At 35.5% G+C, this 18,301-nt stretch overlaps 1 long non-coding RNA gene across 1 annotated transcript in view; it reads left to right on the top strand.

The window, feature by feature from the left end:
• Positions 1–17,936, top strand: part of LOC140624927 (uncharacterized) — a 50,941-nt gene extending 33,005 nt beyond the window's left edge. Inside the window, exons 2-3 of the long non-coding RNA XR_012024356.1 lie at positions 13,425–13,489; positions 16,133–17,936. This is a non-coding gene — a long non-coding RNA (uncharacterized lncRNA). The remainder of the gene's footprint in view (positions 1–13,424; positions 13,490–16,132) is intronic.
• Positions 17,937–18,301: the final 365 nt, after the last annotated feature.

Here is an 18,301-nt window from a genome sequence, read left to right as displayed (position 1 = left end):
AAATTAAATGAAAACTAAAATTGGAATGGGGTACACCAAACATAGTAAACATTTGTTATTTGTAAGTTCTTAGGAAAGCTTGGGTGCAGTAAGTAATGAGGCAGAAAAATAAACCTTAGAAACTCTGGCAGAAAGAGTCTTCTTTAAAAGAAAAGGCAAAAACCACAAGGTTCAAATAGCTCTTATTTTTAACAAAGCCATATACAATGAGGGTGAGCAACAGTGGCAATCTGCGAACCTAGTAAATGTTTCTTTTAAAACTAAATTTCACAAATTTGAGTTGAGTTCAGAGTATCTGAAATCCTGGAAGACCATCCTTGTTTAGCCATTTCCATTTGTCTCAAGTAATGAAATACTTTCTCCAAAATATAGAGCTTTCCTTGACTAGTCATGATTTCATGATTTGTAATCATAAAAGCAGCACTGTTATCTCATCAGTGATGCACAGTGAGTTGTTCTACATTCTAAGTATATTTCCAAGGTTTTAATCTGTAATATTTGCATACTTTGGGTCCTAAGTACTTTAGCAATTGTAATTTTATTTTCCTTTTATATTGTAACAAACCAGAAAAAAAAAAAAGACTAATTGTATCTAGATTTAGAAGATCAGGGGACAGGTAATTTTCCACAGAAATCCCTAGCTGCCCCACCTACCATGATAAAGAGGCAGTGTTTTGATTTTCATAACACGAAACAAAATCTGTTTGTTTAACTTGGTGTATTCCCTTGTGGACTTTCTTTGCTATGTTTTTTTTTTTTTCCTTCTTATTCTTTATACCATGCATCTCTCTAATGGTTGCACGGTCATCTGGAAAATACGATGAAAGAGGGGAAAAGCTTGTGCCACATCAAAGGTAAATGAGGTTAAACTGCCCAAGGAAACAAAATAATGAAATCATGTACTAGATGAGACCTTGGAAGATATTAATTTAGAACGGCCACTGCCCTTCAACTCAAATTACACCTAAAACATTTCTAGACTGGAAATACTTTGTGATTTTTTAAAAGTCTCCTAGAAAGAAAAATGGAGGGCTACAACCTCTTCAAATGTTTAACATTTTTGGAAAATGATAATGTATTTCAGCAGGGTAACAACCCTTGTTGTCGAGCACTCTTCCTTATGTTCAACTCAATCCTGACAGCTGTTTTTTTCATGTTCTTTCTTAGTAAAGCCAGTGTAGAGTTAGAATTAATACTTTGGGCTAGGTGTGATTTTCATAGTGTCTCTTATCCTGTAGGAGGAGAGGAGAAAAGTCAGAGAGGTTTGTTTCTCCCTTTGGGTATACGAAGGAAGGCACATACTGCCTTAGGAAGATGTAGTTGAGCCCGGGGATCCTTGACTCTGCCAGCAAGCAAGACCGTTAGTTCCTTAGGAGGCTTAACAGTCAAGAGTTGTGATCCCCAAACTTCACAATGATCAATAAGCTGCATTAAGGACGACCTCCTGTCTGATTTTGGATCCACTGTTCTACATAGCTTCAATATCTCAAAAAAGAGCTGATATTTTAGTTCTTAACAATTCTTAGGACTCAAATGCAAGGGAAATATTAGAAGGACACTGTATAGGTAGACATTTCAAGGAAATAGAGTTATAGCCTAATTGGGTGGGTCAGACCTCGAAAGGTAATCCCAATGCCTTCCTTTGGGGGGAAAATTATATCACTGAATGGATTGTGTCTTGGTTCTTAAAATATAAAAATTTGTATTTTGCTTCCCTGGTATTAACTGCTTTTATTATAGTTCTAATTGTTTCATGTATCTAATTGTTCATTCTAATTGTTTCATCATTCAACATGACCTAGGACCTAGTAGTGTTGCGCTACTTCTCTCTTTTATCTATTCTTTTATTTTTTCATTTGTTTTTACTGGAGTTTGACTTTCCAACATATAATATAACTGATATAATAATATCAGTGCTCATCCCATCAACGGCCCCCTTCAGGGCCCATCACCCAGTTAGTTACCCCATCCGGCACCCACCTCCCCTTCCACTACCCCTTGAGTGTTTCCCAGAGTTAGGAGTCTCTCATGGTTTGTCTCCCTCTCTAATTTTTCCCACTCAGTTCCCCTCCTTCTCCTTATAATCCCGTTGACTATTTCTTATATTCCCCATATGAGTGAAACCATATGATGATTGTCTTTCTCCAATTGACTTACTTCACTCAGCTTATAATACCCTCTAGTTTCATCCACATCGAAGCAAATGGTGGGGATTCGTCCTTTCTAATGGCTGGGTAATATTCCATTGTGTGTGTGTGTGTGTGTGTATATATATATATATATTCTTAATCCTCAAGTAATCTCATGTAGTCTTCAGGCTTTAAATGCTACCTAATGGATCCCAAATGTACGTATATGTCCCCACAATACCACTTCCTTTATCCAGAAGCCTATAGCTGCCTTACTGACATCTCTATGTCTTTTTGTCTAACAGGCATTTCAAAAGTACCATGTTCCAAACAGAACTCTCCATTTCAACCCCTGCTACCATTCAATCTGATATTTCCCTAGTTTTTCCCATCATGGTTTCAACATTCCCATTCTTCTAGTGGTTTATGTCAAAAATCGTGAAGTGATTCTAGAGTCACATCTTTCTTTTATACCTACATCGAACCCATGCACAGATCTTTCTTTTCTCTCAAAATGTATCCTAAAAATGACCTTATAACCAACAAATATGGTCCCAGACATTATTTTATTTGGATTATTTTCTGGATTACTGCAATAATTCCAACTGGCATTTCTCCTTCCACATGATATTCTCTGGCATAGACACTATTCTCCACTCAATAACAAGAGTAATTCTTTCAAAATGTCAGGTCTCACCACTGTTTAAAACTACTCACTTTTTAAAATGGTTTCCCATTTCAATCTCCCACACTTTCCACTACCTGCTACTTTTCTCTGCCCTCATTTCCTATATTATTATTATTATTATTATTTTCACTTACTGCCTTCCAGACACACTGCCTCTTTGCTAGTCTTTAGCTTCTATCTCAAGGCAATTCTACCTACTATGTACTATTTTCTCTCCCTGGAAAACTTTTCCTAGGCATCTTGAATGGCTTACTTCTTTACATCAGATCTCAATTCATATAATCTATAAAAATGAGTTTTCTGAAATACCTTATTTTAAATATAATCAAATATCAAATAAATAGAATGACTTAAGAGCATATTTGAAATATGCCTCACTATTTCTCTTATTCCACTTTTTTATTCATAAAATTTTTGCCACATGAGATTTTACTTAAACTCCACAAACTCTTTAAGGAAGGAATTTTGTTTATTGCATCCACAATACCTAGAACAATGTCTGGACAAATGAAATGGTATTTATATGACCTGTGACATTGTCTCCGGAATGGAAATGGCTATATTCTGGGCTACAGTTATAACAAAATGTTCCTTCACATCATTAGCTACTTTTCTTTATAACATGCAATTCAGGTACTGAAATCAATTCTATATTTTAAACTTACTTCCAAACTTTGTAAACTTGTAATTCTGGCACTTTGGAAAAGTGCTATTAAAGGTGGCCAGGATTTGCTATTGCATTTATCGGTTAAATAATTCATTTATTCATTCACTCATTTGACAAATATTTATTAAATCCCTTCTTACAAATTGCCTGGCTTTGGAAGAATGTAAAGTTGATTCAGAATTTGTCCTCAGAGAGCTTATTCATATCATGCAAACAGTATGGTTCAGAATAATCTGGTTTCACTTCACAATGACTACTCATTTTCTAATGTTCCTAACATATCACTGCTCCAGAAAAATGAGAACCCAACACATTTCATTACAAAATAACAAAATTCTCAACCAAAATGGAATTCAAAAGTGCCCCACCATCCGAACCTGAAATGTTCTTTTTATTTAGACTCCTAGAATGACTACACTCTTTGAAATTCAGTATTTTCAATTACTAATTAAAACCTGAGAATTGTATCAAAAACATAATAGAAAAATGCTCTGTTGATTACATCTCTTTCTAAATGATCATGTTACATACTTTTTTTATTTTGGGAGGCTTAACTCCCACAAAATCATTTCATCTTTGAAAAGTTTTTTTAATTCAAGTATAATTAATGGACAGTGTTATATTATTCAGGTATACTATATAGCAAATTTAACAATTCTATATATTAATCAGTGCTCCTCATGTTAAATGTACTCTCAATCCCCCTCACCTATTTCACCCATCCCCTGTATACACCTCATCCAGGCAACCACCAGTGTGTTCTCTACATTTAAGAGTCTATTTTTGTTGTTGTTCATATTTTTTTTTTTGCTTTTTAAATTCCACAAATGAGTGAGATGTATGGTATTTGTCTTTCTCTGACTTATTTCATTTAACATTATACCCTCTAGATACATCCATGTTGCAGATGGCAAGATTTCATTCTTTATTATAGCTTGTATGTATATGCCACATCTTCTTTATTCATTCATCTATGGATGGATACTTGAATTTTTGCTATATCATGGCTATTATACATAATGCTGCAATAAACCTAGGGGTGCATGCATCTTTTCCAATTAGTGTTTTCATATTCTTTGGGTAAATACCTAATTATGTGATTACTAGATTGTAGGATAGTTCCATTTTTAATTTTTTGAGGAATCTCTATACTGTTTTCCACAGTGGTTGCACCAGTTCACATTCCCACCAATGGTACCTGAGAGTTTCTTTTTCTCCATACCCTTGTCAACACTTAACTATTTCCTGTGTTTTTTATTTTTCTATTTTAGCCATTCTGACAGATGTGAGGTGATATTTATTTTGATTTGCATTTCCCTGATTAATGATATTGAGCATCTTTTCATGTGTCTGTTGGCTATCTGTATGTCTTCCTTGGAAAAATGTCTGTTCATGATTTCTGTCCATTTTTAATCAGATTATTTTTATTTTGGGGGGGTGTCAAGTTGTATAAGTTCCTCATATATTTTAGATTTTAAACTCTTATTGGCTATGTCTTTTGCAAATATCTTCTCCCACTTAGTAGGTTGCTTTTTATGTTTTTGTTTTTGTTGTTGTTTGTTTCCTGTGCAAAAGCATTTTATTTTGGTGTAATCCCAACAGTTTAATTTTGCTTTTGTTTCCCTTGCCAGAGGAGACATAGCTCGAAAAAAATGTTTCTATAGCCAATGTCAAAGAAAATACTGCCTATGTTTTCTTCTAGGAATTTCACAGTTTCAGATCTCACATTTAGGTCTTTAATCCATTTTGAGATTATTTTGTATATGTTGTAATAAAGTGGTCAAGTTTCATTCTTTTGCATGTAGCTGTCCAGTTTTCCCAACATCATTTGTCAAAGAGACTTTTTTCTATTGTATATTCTTGCCTCCTTTGTCAGAGATTAATTGATCATAAATGTATGCATTTATTTCTGGACTCTATTATATTCCATTGATATTTGTGTCAATTTTTGATCCAGTACCATAATGTTCTGATTAATAACGCTTTGTAATCTCAGATTTTGATAACCCCCAATTTTGCTCTTCTTTTTCAAGATTATTTTGGCTATTCAGGGTCTTCAATGGTTCCATAAAAATTTTTGTATTTTTTTAGGTCTGTAAAAAATATGGTTGGTATTTTGATAGGGATTACTTTAAAACTGTAGATTGCTATGGGTAGTATGGTCACTTTAACAATATTGTTTCTCTGAATCCATGAACATGGAATTTCTTTCCATTTGTTTGTGTTATCTTTAATTGCTTTCCTCAATGTTTTACAGTTTTCAGAGTATAGGTCTTTTACCTCCTTGGTTAATTTTATTCCTACAAGTCCTAGTAATTCTAAATTACTATTCGCAATAGTAAACGGGATTGTTTTCTTAATTTCTCTTTTTGCTAATTCACTATTAGTGTATAGAATTGTTACATATCTCTGTGTATTAATTTTGTGTCCTGTGACTTTCCTGAATTCATTTATCAGTTCTAGTAGCTTTTTAGTGTAGTCTTCAGGGTTTTATAAAATAGTATCATGTCATCTGCAAATAGTGAAAGGTTCACTTCTTCTTTTCCAATTTGGATGCCTTTTATTTCTTACCTGATTGCTGTGACTAGGACTTCTAGTACTATGTTGAATAAAATTGATAAGAATGAGCATCTTTGTTTTATTCCTGATCTGTTTTTGACCAGTCATTATGATGTTACTGTGGGTTTTTCATACATAGCCTTTATTATATAGAGTTATGTTCCCTCTAAATCTACTTTGTTGAGAGTTTTTATTATGAATGAATGTTGTACTTTGTTGAATGCTTTTTCTGGATCTATTGAGATGATCATATGGTTTTTATCCTTTCTCTTGTTAATGTGATGTATCATGCTGATTGATTTGAATTACCCTTGCATCCCTGGAATAGATTCCACTTGATCATGGTGAATGATTTTTTAAATGTATCATTGGATTTGATTTGCTAATATTTTGTTGAAGATTTTTACATTGATGTTTATCAGAGATATTGGCCTATGGTTGGTTTCTTTCTTTCTTTCTTTCTTTCTTTCTTTCTTTCTTTCTTTCTTTCTTTCTTTCTTTCCTACTTTCTTCTTTCTTTCTTTCAAAAAAAATTTTTTTTTGCAGTTTATCTAGTTTTGGTACCAGGGTAATATTGGCCTCATAGAATCAATTATAGGAAGCTTTCCTTCCTCGTCTATCTTTTGGAATCATTTGAGAAGACTTAGTATTAATATATCTTCAAATATTTGGTGGAAATTGATCTGTGAAGCCATCTGGTCCTGGACTTTTGTTGGTTGGGCATTTTTTGATTACTGATTTAATTTCATTTCTGGCAGTCAGTCTGTTCAAATTTTCTATTTTTTTCCTGATTCAGTTTTGGAAAGTTATGTTTCCAAAGTGGGAATTTTACCCACTTCTAGGTTGTTCAATTTCCTGGTATATAATTTTTCATAATATTGTCTTATGATCCTTTGTATTTCTGTGTTGTCATTTGTTATTCTCCATTTCTGATTTTGAGTCTTCTGTTATTATTTTGTTTTTTGATGAATCTGGCTAAAGGTTTACCAACTTTATATTTTCAAAGAAACTGCTCCTAGGTTTAATTGATCTGTTCTCTTATTTGCTTAGTCTCTATTCACTTATTTCTGCTTTAAGATTACGTAGTTTGTGATTTTTTTTCTTGCTTCTTTAGGTTGGCCTGTATTGCCATAATCTTTCCTCTTAGAATAGCTTTTGCTGCATTCAAAAAATTTTGGACCATCATATTTTCACCTTCATTTGACTCTATGTATGTTTTTAAATTTCCTCTGATTTCTTGGTTGACCCATTCATTGTTTAGAAGTATGTTATTTAGCCTCTGTGTATTTGTGTTGCAGATTTTTTTCTTGTAATTTCTAGTTTCATAACATTGTGGTCAGAAAAGATGCATGGTGTGACTTCAGTCTTTTTGAAGCCATTGAAGCTTGTTTTGTGCTCTACTCTAGAGAATGTTGCATGTAAACTTAAAAATAATGTGTTCTACTGTTTTAGAATGGAATGTTCTAAATATATCTTTTAGATCTATCTGGTCCAGTGTGTTTTTCAAAGCCGCTGTTTCAAAACAAACCAAAACAAAAACAAAAAACAAGACTGCTGTTTCCTTGTTGATTCTCTGTCTGGATGATGTACCCATTGATATAAGTGGATGTTAAAGGTCCCTACTACTATTTTATTACTATTGATTTCTCAATAGCTGCTTTATGTATTTCGGTGCTCTCATGTTTGGATGCATAAATATTTACAATGATTAAATCATCTCATTGGATTGTTCCCTTTATGACTATGTAGGATCCTTCTTTGTCTCCTGTAATAGTCTTTATTTTAAATTTTATTTTGTCCAACACAAGCAGTGCCACCCCACCTTTCTTCTGTTCACATGACAAATGTTTTTCCATCACTTCATTTTCATTCTGCAAGTGTTTTTAGGGCTCAAGTGAGTTTCTTCTACATGGGCGTTGCTTTTTATCCATTCCATCACCCTATGTCTTTTGATTGCAGCATTTAGTCCATTTACATTCAAAGTTATTATTGATAGCTATGCATATATTGCCATTTTGTTACTTGTTTTACAGTTGTATTTGTAGTTCTTTGTTCCTTTCTTCTCTGTCTTCCCTTTTGGTTTGAAGGCTTTCTTTAGTAAAATGCTTAGATTCTTTTCTTTTTATTTTTTGTATATCTATTACAGGTTTCTTACTTGTGGTTACTATTAGGTTGATATGTAACACCTATACATATAGCAGTCTATATTAAGTTGATGGCTGCATATGTTTGTACCCATTCTAAAAGTGCTGGATTTTTACCCCTCCCCCATGTTTTATGTGCATATCATGCTTCACATTCTTTATTTGTAAATCCCTGGGCTGATTTTTATAGATACAATTGATTTTACTGCTTTTGTGCTTTAACCTCTGTACTGGTTTTATAAGTGATTAATCTACTCTTATTATGTTTGTATTTACCTGTGATTTTTTTTTTTTTCCTTTCCTAATTTTCTTACTTCTGATTATGGCCTTTACATTCTACCAAAGAATTCTCTATAATGTTTCTTGTAAGGCTTCTTAGTGGTGATGAACTTTAAATTATTTTTTGTTGCGCAGCCCGGGTGGCTCAGCAGTTTAGTGCCACCTTCAGCCCAGGGCCCAATCCTGGATACCCAGGATCGAGTCCCACATCGGGCTCCCTGCATGGAGCCTGCTTCTCCCTCTGCCTGTGTCTCTGCCTCTCTCTTTCCCTGTGTGTCTGTCATGAATAAATAAATAAAATCTTTAGAAAAATAGATAAGTTTTTGTTGTTATTGTTATTTTGTTTTACAAAATGAACTCTTTATCTCTCCTTTCTGAATGTTACCCTTGCTGGTTAGAGTATTCTTGGTGAAGGTCTTTTTGCTTATTTGTTTTTTGCTTTTTTTCCCCTTTAAGCACCTTGAATACATCATGCCACTCCCTCCTCACCCACAGTTTTTTGCTGAAAAACCAGCTGATAGCCTTGTGAGGTTTCCCTTGTATGTAACTGTTTTGCTGTTTTTAAAATTCTCACTTTATCATTACTTTTTGCCATATTAATTATTGTGTACTTTGGTGTGGACCTCCTTGGGTTGATTCTGCCAGGGGCTCTCTGTACATCTTGGATCTAGATGTCTGTTTCTTTCACTAGATAAGGGAAGTTATCAGTTATTATTCAAATAAAATTTCTGCCCTCTTTTCTCTCTCTCCTCCCACTGAGACCCATATAAAGCAAAAGCTATTACACTTGATGGTGTTGTTGAGTTCCCTTAATCTATTCTTTTTTTTTTTTAATCATTCTTTTGCTGTTCACCTTGATTGCTTTCTATTACTCTGTCTTGCAGCTTGGTGATCTGTTCTTCTGCTTCCTCTAATCTACTACTGATTCCCTCTAGTGTATTTTTAATTTTAGTTACTAAGTTCTTCATCTTTGATTTTTTTTTAACAAAAATGCCTCTGTTGAAGGTCTCATTGAAATCCTCCACTCTTTTCTGAAGTCCACTAATATGTTCATGACTATTACTTTGAATTCTCTATTAGGCATGTTGCTTATCTCCATTTTATTTAGCTCTTTTGCTGTGATTATGCTCTGTTCTTTCATTTGGGACATAATCCTCTGTTTCCTCACTTTGGGTAAGTTCTGTGTTTATTTCTATGTAGTAGGAATGTTATCTATGGTTCCTGATCCTGAAAATGATAGCCTTAAGAAGAAGAGGTCCTGTGGTGCCCTGCAGTGCAATATACTCCATTCACCAGAACCAAGCACTTTGGGGGTATCTCCTATTTGTGTCATGTGTGTTCTGTTATTGTGGCTGAGCTGCATTTGCTGTTAGTCCAATAAACTGCAATGGCCCACTTTGCTTAATGAGGATAGGGTTTGGTCCCTGTGCCATGAAAGGGCCATTCTGGGGCTGCCTTGTGTGGTTACATCAGACCGTACCTTCTGCCCATTTGCTTGGATTGCAGTCAGGGCACTCTCCCTGCATTGTCCCTGCATGGCACTCTCCCTGCATTGTCCCTTGAGAGGCTTTTGTTGGTGGACAACACCACAGCCCAGATATCTGCACCCAGTCCATCTACTGGGATTGCAGTGACTATGACATATAGAGCTCTCTACTTATGCTGTCTTCTGTGAGTATTTTTTGGTGGATGGACTAGCAATTAGAGCAAATGTGTGCTGCCAGCCTACTGCTGGGGCTGCATTTGAACTCGTGTATATGGTTATCTCCCCCTCTCTACAAGACAAGATTGACACAAGTCCTTATCTGGGCTGCTTATAGAATGAGATGTGTCAGGAACCACTGTGAAGGAACTCCTGCTGAGTGGGCAGGTTGTATAGGGCAGATCTGCAGGAGAATGTGGGGGCAGGGTACACAATGTTAGCAAGTTAGATGGAGAGTGAACATATCTGGGTATATGGACTGTGGGTCATGGGAAGGTGGAGAGAATAATGCCATTTAGTAATGATTTGTGAAAATGCAGAAATTAATATTTCAAGATCAGGTATCAAATGTAATCTTTAAATCTTGTAGAAGTAGGCAAAGTAAATTTGAATCATAAAAATAAAATAAAAATGTACAGATTACCTTAGAAATAAAAATCATATCTAATAAATATTGAAGTGCACTTCAGAGTGAGACCACTGAAACACCCAAAGTAGCAATTAAAGCAAGATAAATATTTATTAAATGTGACTGATTTATAAGGCTATATTGGATTACATAGATGTAAGTCAATATCTGAATTATATCTCCTTTTGATACAGCCTTCATTAAGTCTGAAATCTCAGGTTTGAGGGGATATTATATGTTTCCTTCAGTTTTTAATTTTTTTTTTACTTTTTAAAAAGATTTTATTTATTTATTCATGACACACACACACACACACACACACACACACACAGGCAGAGACCTAGGCAGAGGGAGAAGCAGGCTCCATGCAGGGAGCCTGACATAGGACTTGATCCTGGGTGTCCAGGATTATGTGCTTAGCTGAAGGCAGACGCTTAACCGCTGAGCCACCCAGGCATCCCTGCTTTAGTTTTTAATGGTTTTAAAATATCAGTTTGATTCTTGGGAATGCTCTGAAAATCACCAACTGAAGTCTGTTATCAATAAGACTGTTCTATTCTAGAGAAGCCAACTTGTCAGAGGCAACATCAGACTCTATAAGGGTAGGAATTTTTGTCATTACCAACAACCTACAATACTTGCTTGCCATATGGTGAGGACTATATAAATTTTTATATTTATATCTATATCGATATGAATTACCTTATAATTTCTTACTAAGATGAAGTGACTTGACTATAGAAAAATTTCCCCAAATTGGATCTAAGATTCACCAGGTAGATATTAAAAGGCATTCTCTGAAAAGAAAAAAAAAAGATTCTATGGGTGAATTATGTTTAGAAAACAGAAAGTTAAGCAAATTTAGTAAAATTTCTTTTTACTGAAGGAGTTTGCAGGACTTTTATATTTAAATATACAATGAAAATAAGAGAAGAAAAACACATGTAGCATTTCTCAAACCTTTCTTTTCCATATAAAACATCTGTAAAAGTTACAATATATAAATTAACCAATTTTATCCCTCTCCATTAACTTATAGTAATGGTCTCTGCTCATTATTCAGTATTACTCCTTTCAAAAATACTATTCCTATTCTTCCTCACCTCTTCTACAGTACCTGGATTATGTAGCAAAATAAAATTTTGTTATTGTTATTGTTCTGTCCTTAACAACATAGGCAAATAAGTTGAGACTTGAAACACGCTTTGAAGTAAATTTAATGTAAAACTTGGTAAAAAGCAATTGGCTAGCTGCCCGTGTTGTGTAAGCGTGGTCTGGATGGCTAGCCCTGCTCCTCTGTTTTCTTATCCACATAGAAGTGAGTCTGCAACTCAGAAACAAGTGTTGAGGAAGACAACACACTTGGTCTCAATGAAGCAGCTATTCTTAAATTGCTAATGACATCTAGGAAATCTGTGTGACACGAAACAAGTTTGTACAGACATTATTTTTTTTTTTTTACTTAGTTGATAATACTATTTTCTTAAATATCTGTCGTCAATGCTCAGACTCAAGCCATTTCTGATCCAGTGTTCATTGTTCTTGTGTTCCTGGGAAATCTCTTCATTGGTATTGTTGGAATTTCTGGGAAGTGCTGGAACCTAATAGCTTTCTCTTCTCATGCTTAGCTACTGAACATTTCTAGATTCGTCTTGCTCTTCTCTCATTTCTTTTTCCTTTCATTTTGTAATGAGCTATCCATCAGCTATATTCACCTGGTTCCCTGAGTACTGGGTTCCTTTGAGACTGTTGGTTCTGGAATCAGTCTGAATAAAAATTCTAACTCTACAATTTACTCTCAGACAACTAATCTCCCTGCCTCAATTACCTTATTTGTTAAGGAGGAATCATTGTAGTTCTTAACTCAATATTATTGTCAGGATTAAACATGGAATAGCATAAAGGCAGTTTAGTAATGAGTTTAGCACTAAAAGAGTTTTCAGCAAATGTTTATTATTAATAAAATCCCCTATAATAGTTCTCCTACTCTCCAACTATGTGCTGACCTCCGCCCCCCAGGGACCTATATTATTTTAATCTGTTTTCTAAGATCCAGAGTGATATTGCCTTACCTAAATTAGACTGAGGCAAGTGTTGTTTCTCCATTAACATTTAGCTATAGTGTTTACCATATATAAACAAACTGACAGTTCTGGTACCTACTGAAGATAGCACATATTCAGATGTGTGAAAAGGAGGATTGCTGGGAAAGGGAGAGCAGGGAGGGTGGCAGGTGTTGAGAAATGCTGAATTTTCCATACTGGTAGTTTGCACTGATTAGTCACCACTTAATTATTCACCAATATATTTCATTTTGAAGTTTTTTGCTATGTCTATAGAACATGCCTAACCTTCAGTAGCATAATTGTTTTTTCTTTTTTTTTTCTTTTTTTTTTTTACCCTGCCATATTAACAAGTGATAGCCAAACAATTAATCACAGCTAGACTATGGTGCTCTGAACAAGCTGTCAAAGAAGCTAAAATAACTAGACCAACTATGGCACAATCTGCTTATTTTCAATTATCTACCCATGGCTTGAATCTCTCACTTCATCCAATTCTTTGTTAACACTTGTTTTCCTGGAATTTTGTTTTCTGGCTTTTGTTGAATTAAGGGATGGCAAAAGAAACAGGAGTATTAGAAAAGTCAGCCACAGTTACTTGCTAGAATTATATGGCAGATGCTTTAGGAGACATGACAACCACTTGTGTCCAAGACCAGCATGCATGCAATGAACTACACTGCCCATCGGACTGCAAATAAAAAATTTATAGGTACGTTAATGAAGTATTTGGTTTAAATATTTGGTGTGTCAGCACATCATCTTTTCCTTTTTCTTTCCCCAGGAGAAAACAAAGGAAAGGCTGCTCATCTCCATAGAGATCATGCATGACAACTTTTATAATGGAAGGTAAATTTATAAGGAAAACATGTGACACCAGATGTGTGTGGAGACTTGCAAAGTGAGCAGTATGTCAGCCAAAACTATAACAAGTAGCTAATGAATACCAGCCTTCAAATGAGTAAAGCCAAAGTGGCAAAAGTAGATGAGGAATGGGCTGAAAATGGAATGGTAGTCAAGTGAGCAAAGATAGAGTAATCCTAAACTAGTTTATAGAGAATCCAGAATAAAGATTTCTGTTTTCTGCAGCTGGACTAAATGTTCTTTTCTATTCTTTAAATTCTTCTCATAGTGAGAAGTCTCATGATCATAGGAGACAGAGACATTGCCTGATCGCTATTATCAGAGATGTTGTTTTACCCATCAGCCATTGCCCCCTCTAGGAGTGTCCATGAACCAGCTTTTCTTCAGAAAAGTATTCTGCCTGTTAATACAGCTTATTTTGTTCTTGTTACCCTTGGAATATAATTTTTATTTATATCCTATTTTGCTGTGGAAACACACTCTGTGACAAAGATCAGATTAAAAGTAGTTTATTTAGAAAAGCAGGAACACTGGAAAAAAGTGGTGAGGTATTACCAAATATGGAAGGAAATGAAAAAGCTACCAGAGTGGGCTACTGAAGCTTAATCCCACAGAGAGACTGTGGGAAATGATTTAAAACAACAACAACCAGAAAACTTGTGCCTTAGAAGGGTCATTCCTAAGTGATATGGAGATAAAGATATTTGTTCACCACCTCTTGCTAGTGTTCAGTTGAGGCTGCCCCAGGGTATTAAGTGGTTAGCACTTTCATCTGCTTCCTAAAGTTTTGGGGTAAAGAGTCCTAGGCACAGATGTGGGAATGGTCACCTGAATATTACCTGGAACACACTGAAAGGTTTAGGCAACATACGCAGCAGAACACGGACAGCATCTGCTATAGTGTTACCGGTTTGGGTATTTTTTTTTTTTTTTGTCATTCATAAGGTAAAAAAATAAAAGGCTTATATTTAACAACTGTACAAGACAATAGTCTTGTAAAAATCTCATAATAATCATAATAATCTCATGTATTTCCATATATCTGTCTTACTCCTCCAATTTATTCTTTGTACCCAATCCCCTTACTCCAATTTTTATAGATTTATTTTCTACTTGTATCTATCTATGTAAGGTTTCCCCAATCATTTTTTAGAATGAAACTAGGTATAAATTGACAAAAATGCTCACTGATAATTCAACAATTATGTTAAATATCTATAAAATGTCAGGCACCATTGTTGGCACTTCAAATAGATTGGTTGGCAAAATATGTATGGTATCTACCTTTACTGAGGTTACCATTTATTTGGAGTGCCCCTCAAAGAGACTAGAGGAGGTGACATAATTCAATAAAATGAAATCTTGGAAAGATCTACATAATCTTCTAAGAAAGACTACTTTCATTTCCTCCTTGGTAGTTATAACCAGTTAGTACATAAAATTATGTAGAGATTTTAAACAGGAAGAAGAAATCATATATCCACAGTCCATCCCTACTTACTGTGGGAAGTACTGGCTAATTGTGTCTTTAGTTATCGCCTTTTAATTCAGTTTTTTAAATCATTCCAAAAATGTAAGAACCTACTTTGTGCCTGGCATTAAGTTATACTCTGAGGATACAAAGATGGACAGTACATGATCTCTATCCTCAAGACGCTTAGAAACCATCTGGGAGAATGACAAGCAAAGAGACAAGAATAACAAGAGTAGGGCCAGAGGTGGGATGTGTAGTAAAATGGTATATGACCTACGTTGTTATTTATATGGCATCAAGTGTTATTTCTGTCAGCCCAAAGTTTGGGGATGCAATATTTTAAACAGAAATATTTACTACCTTAACTGTGGTTGAGCTGGGCTAGCTATGACTGTGCTCAAAATGATATGGTCCTGTCAGTATAATAATTGATAATTCCCTTTCAAAATCTATCTGGCTAGTACAGATATAACAACTTGTCCCGCCCTGTTTGTACAAAAATGAATTCAAAACTACCACAAGCCCTGCAGCCTTACAACACATCATTCTCCCTAACAAGTTTCTGACATGGCACTTAGATGTAGAAAGATTGGGTAAAGCTGTCTATTACACATTCAGCCAAAACCACATTATAATCTTCATTTAGAGAGTCTTACCTGGGGTCCAAGACTGATAGTGTCAGGAACTCAAACCATAGCACACATTTTGATTAGAAGAAACTGTGCTCCATCAATGTCAATTCTAGATATCGATGAAAGGATCATACCCTCCCCACAAAAATAGGGTTTTCTGTGTTTCAGAAAGTTAAATATATATTCTAAAACTATTTTATTTCAAAATAGACATGAGGTCAGTTTTTAGAACTATTTTCAGGAACTATTTGGCTAATTATTGGATATACACATTGGGCAGAACACTTACCCTGGGTTTGTCACATTTGTTTACTTCTGGGGTTCCTGGATAAAATTTAAGAGTTCCTAATATTTATATGGTCTGAAGTGGACATGGTTACCTCCCTTTAAGGTGTCAAAATAAGTAAATAAATACTAGTTTTCAAACAAAGGAGTTAGAGTAATAAGGAGAAATTGCTCAGAGTGATGTCAGCATCATGGCAGCATGAGTTGTTTCCTTTTTCTCTCCTTTTTGATTTGCAGCTAGTTGGACATCCCAAACCAACAATAACAAATTAAAAAGCTTTGCACAGCATACAAGGATGCCTTAGGTATCTACCCTTCTGTGCATCTGAAAGAGGATGGACTAGACTGCAGAGATGGAAGAGCAAGGGACGGGGCAGTGGAGCCGTGGCAGTAGAGTTGGTGACTACAGAGAAGACAGTGTGGCGGGCTCATCAGCAAGCCAGCATGACCTTTCTAAAGAGGTGGAGGATGAAGGTGGTGAGTGGAGACATGCCCAGCTGAGTGTGCTGCAACTGGAGGGACCAGTTTTTCCCTCTGAGGAGAAACTGCAGAGCTTGAGGGGAAAGGTAAAGAGAAGTAGGCAAAGAGAAAGTGCCTCCCTGGGAAGTACTGGGAACTGTCCATGGACCTCTGGGGTTCTCCTCCACTTACTTGAGGATTTCCCCACCAGGCTATAGGCATAGCTAGAGCCCCAATGCTGAGTACACACTGGCCCCCACTCTGCCACATTTTTTTTTTTTAACAGAGTCCCATCCTGAGGGGGTAGGTCAGCTCAGTTAAGGGAAACCAAAAACTTGTGCCATAGCATCACCTTCTGGAAGACAAAAGGAACCACCTGTTCCTACTGTTCTACTACCAACCTGTTGAACTGTTAGAATCAAAGTAAACAAAGCATTGACTCAACAAGAAAGGTCTTTGCTACTTCAAATGCAGAGGTACTGCTTATCAAACCCCATGAAAAATCATGGTAATATGGTATCACAACATGAAAACGACAATTTTCCAGCAACTGAACCCAAAGGTGTGGGAGAATGCAATCTGACTGATAAAGAGTTTAAAATAGCCATTATGAAGAAAACCAATGAGCTACAAGAAAACACAGGCAATACAATAAGCCTAGGAAAAAAATTAATGAACGGAAGGAGTATTTTACCAGAGAAATTGAAATTCTAAAAAGGAACCAAACAAATTCTGAAACTGAAGAACTCAATAAATGAGATAAAAATGCATTAGAATGCATTGGGAATAGAGCAGATCATATGGAAGAGAGAATTAACCAGCTCAGGGATAGAAACATCGAAATTCTTAAGGAGAAAGAAGAAAAAGAACTGAGATTTTTAAAAAGTGATAAAACCCTATGAAAACTGTCTGACTCTGTTAGAAAAGCCAACATAATAATGGATGTCCCAGAAGGAGAAGAGGGGGAGGGCAGATTTGAAGAAATGAAAGTGGAGAACTTCCCAAACCTGGGGAAGGAACTGGATATACACGTCCACGAAGGTCATAGAACACCTCATTATCTCAATGCCAAATCACCTTCTCCAAGACACATTATCATAAAGCTATCAAAAGTCAACAATAAAGAATCTTAAAAACAGCAGGGGGTGGGGGATACAATAACCTACAAAACTATGCCACCCATTAGGCTAATCAGCAGATTTCTTAGCAGAAAATCTACAGGCCAAGAGAGAGTGGAATGACATATTCAAATATTGAAAGATAAAAATTGCTAGCCAAGAATACTCAATCCAGCAGTTATCTTTCAGATATGAAGGAGAAATAAAAGCTTTCCCAAACAAAATTTGAAGGAGTTCATCATCACTGGACCTGCCTCAAAGAAATGTTGAAAGGAGCTCTTCAAGATGAAATGAAAAGATGAGAGTACATACAGCTCTGATTAGGTGATAGAATATTGTAACTTGGGATGCCTGGGTGGCTCAGTGGTTGAGTATCTGCCTTCAGCCCAGGGCGTGATCCCAGAGTCCCGGGATGGAGTCCCACATCAGCACCCCTGCATGGAACCTGCTTCTCCCTCTGTCTAAGTCTCTGCCTCTCTCTCTGTGTATGTCTCTCATGAATAAATAATATTTGAAAAAAAGAATATTGTAATTTTTAAAGAATACTATATTAAACTCTTAACTATGGTATAAAGGTTATATCTTCTAACCTTAGTAAAAATCACAGCATAAAAAGAAGTCATTTGTGACACCAAAAATATTAAAGGGGACGAGTTAAAGAATGGAACCTTTCCAGGAAAATGAAGATAAGCTGATATCAGCAGAAAAAGGACTATTATATCTATGAGATGTTTGGTGTAAACCTTCTGGTAACCACAAAGCAAAAATCTAGAATAGAGACACAAAACATAAAAACAAAAAAATAAAAAATCCCAAAAGACAGAGCAAA

The sequence above is a fragment of the Canis lupus genome, chromosome 35, assembly GCF_048164855.1.
Source record: "Canis lupus baileyi chromosome 35, mCanLup2.hap1, whole genome shotgun sequence".
Taxonomy (NCBI): domain Eukaryota; kingdom Metazoa; phylum Chordata; class Mammalia; order Carnivora; family Canidae; genus Canis; species Canis lupus.
Note: the sequence above shows the minus strand (reverse complement) of the source record. Positions and strands in the feature narration are given on the sequence as shown.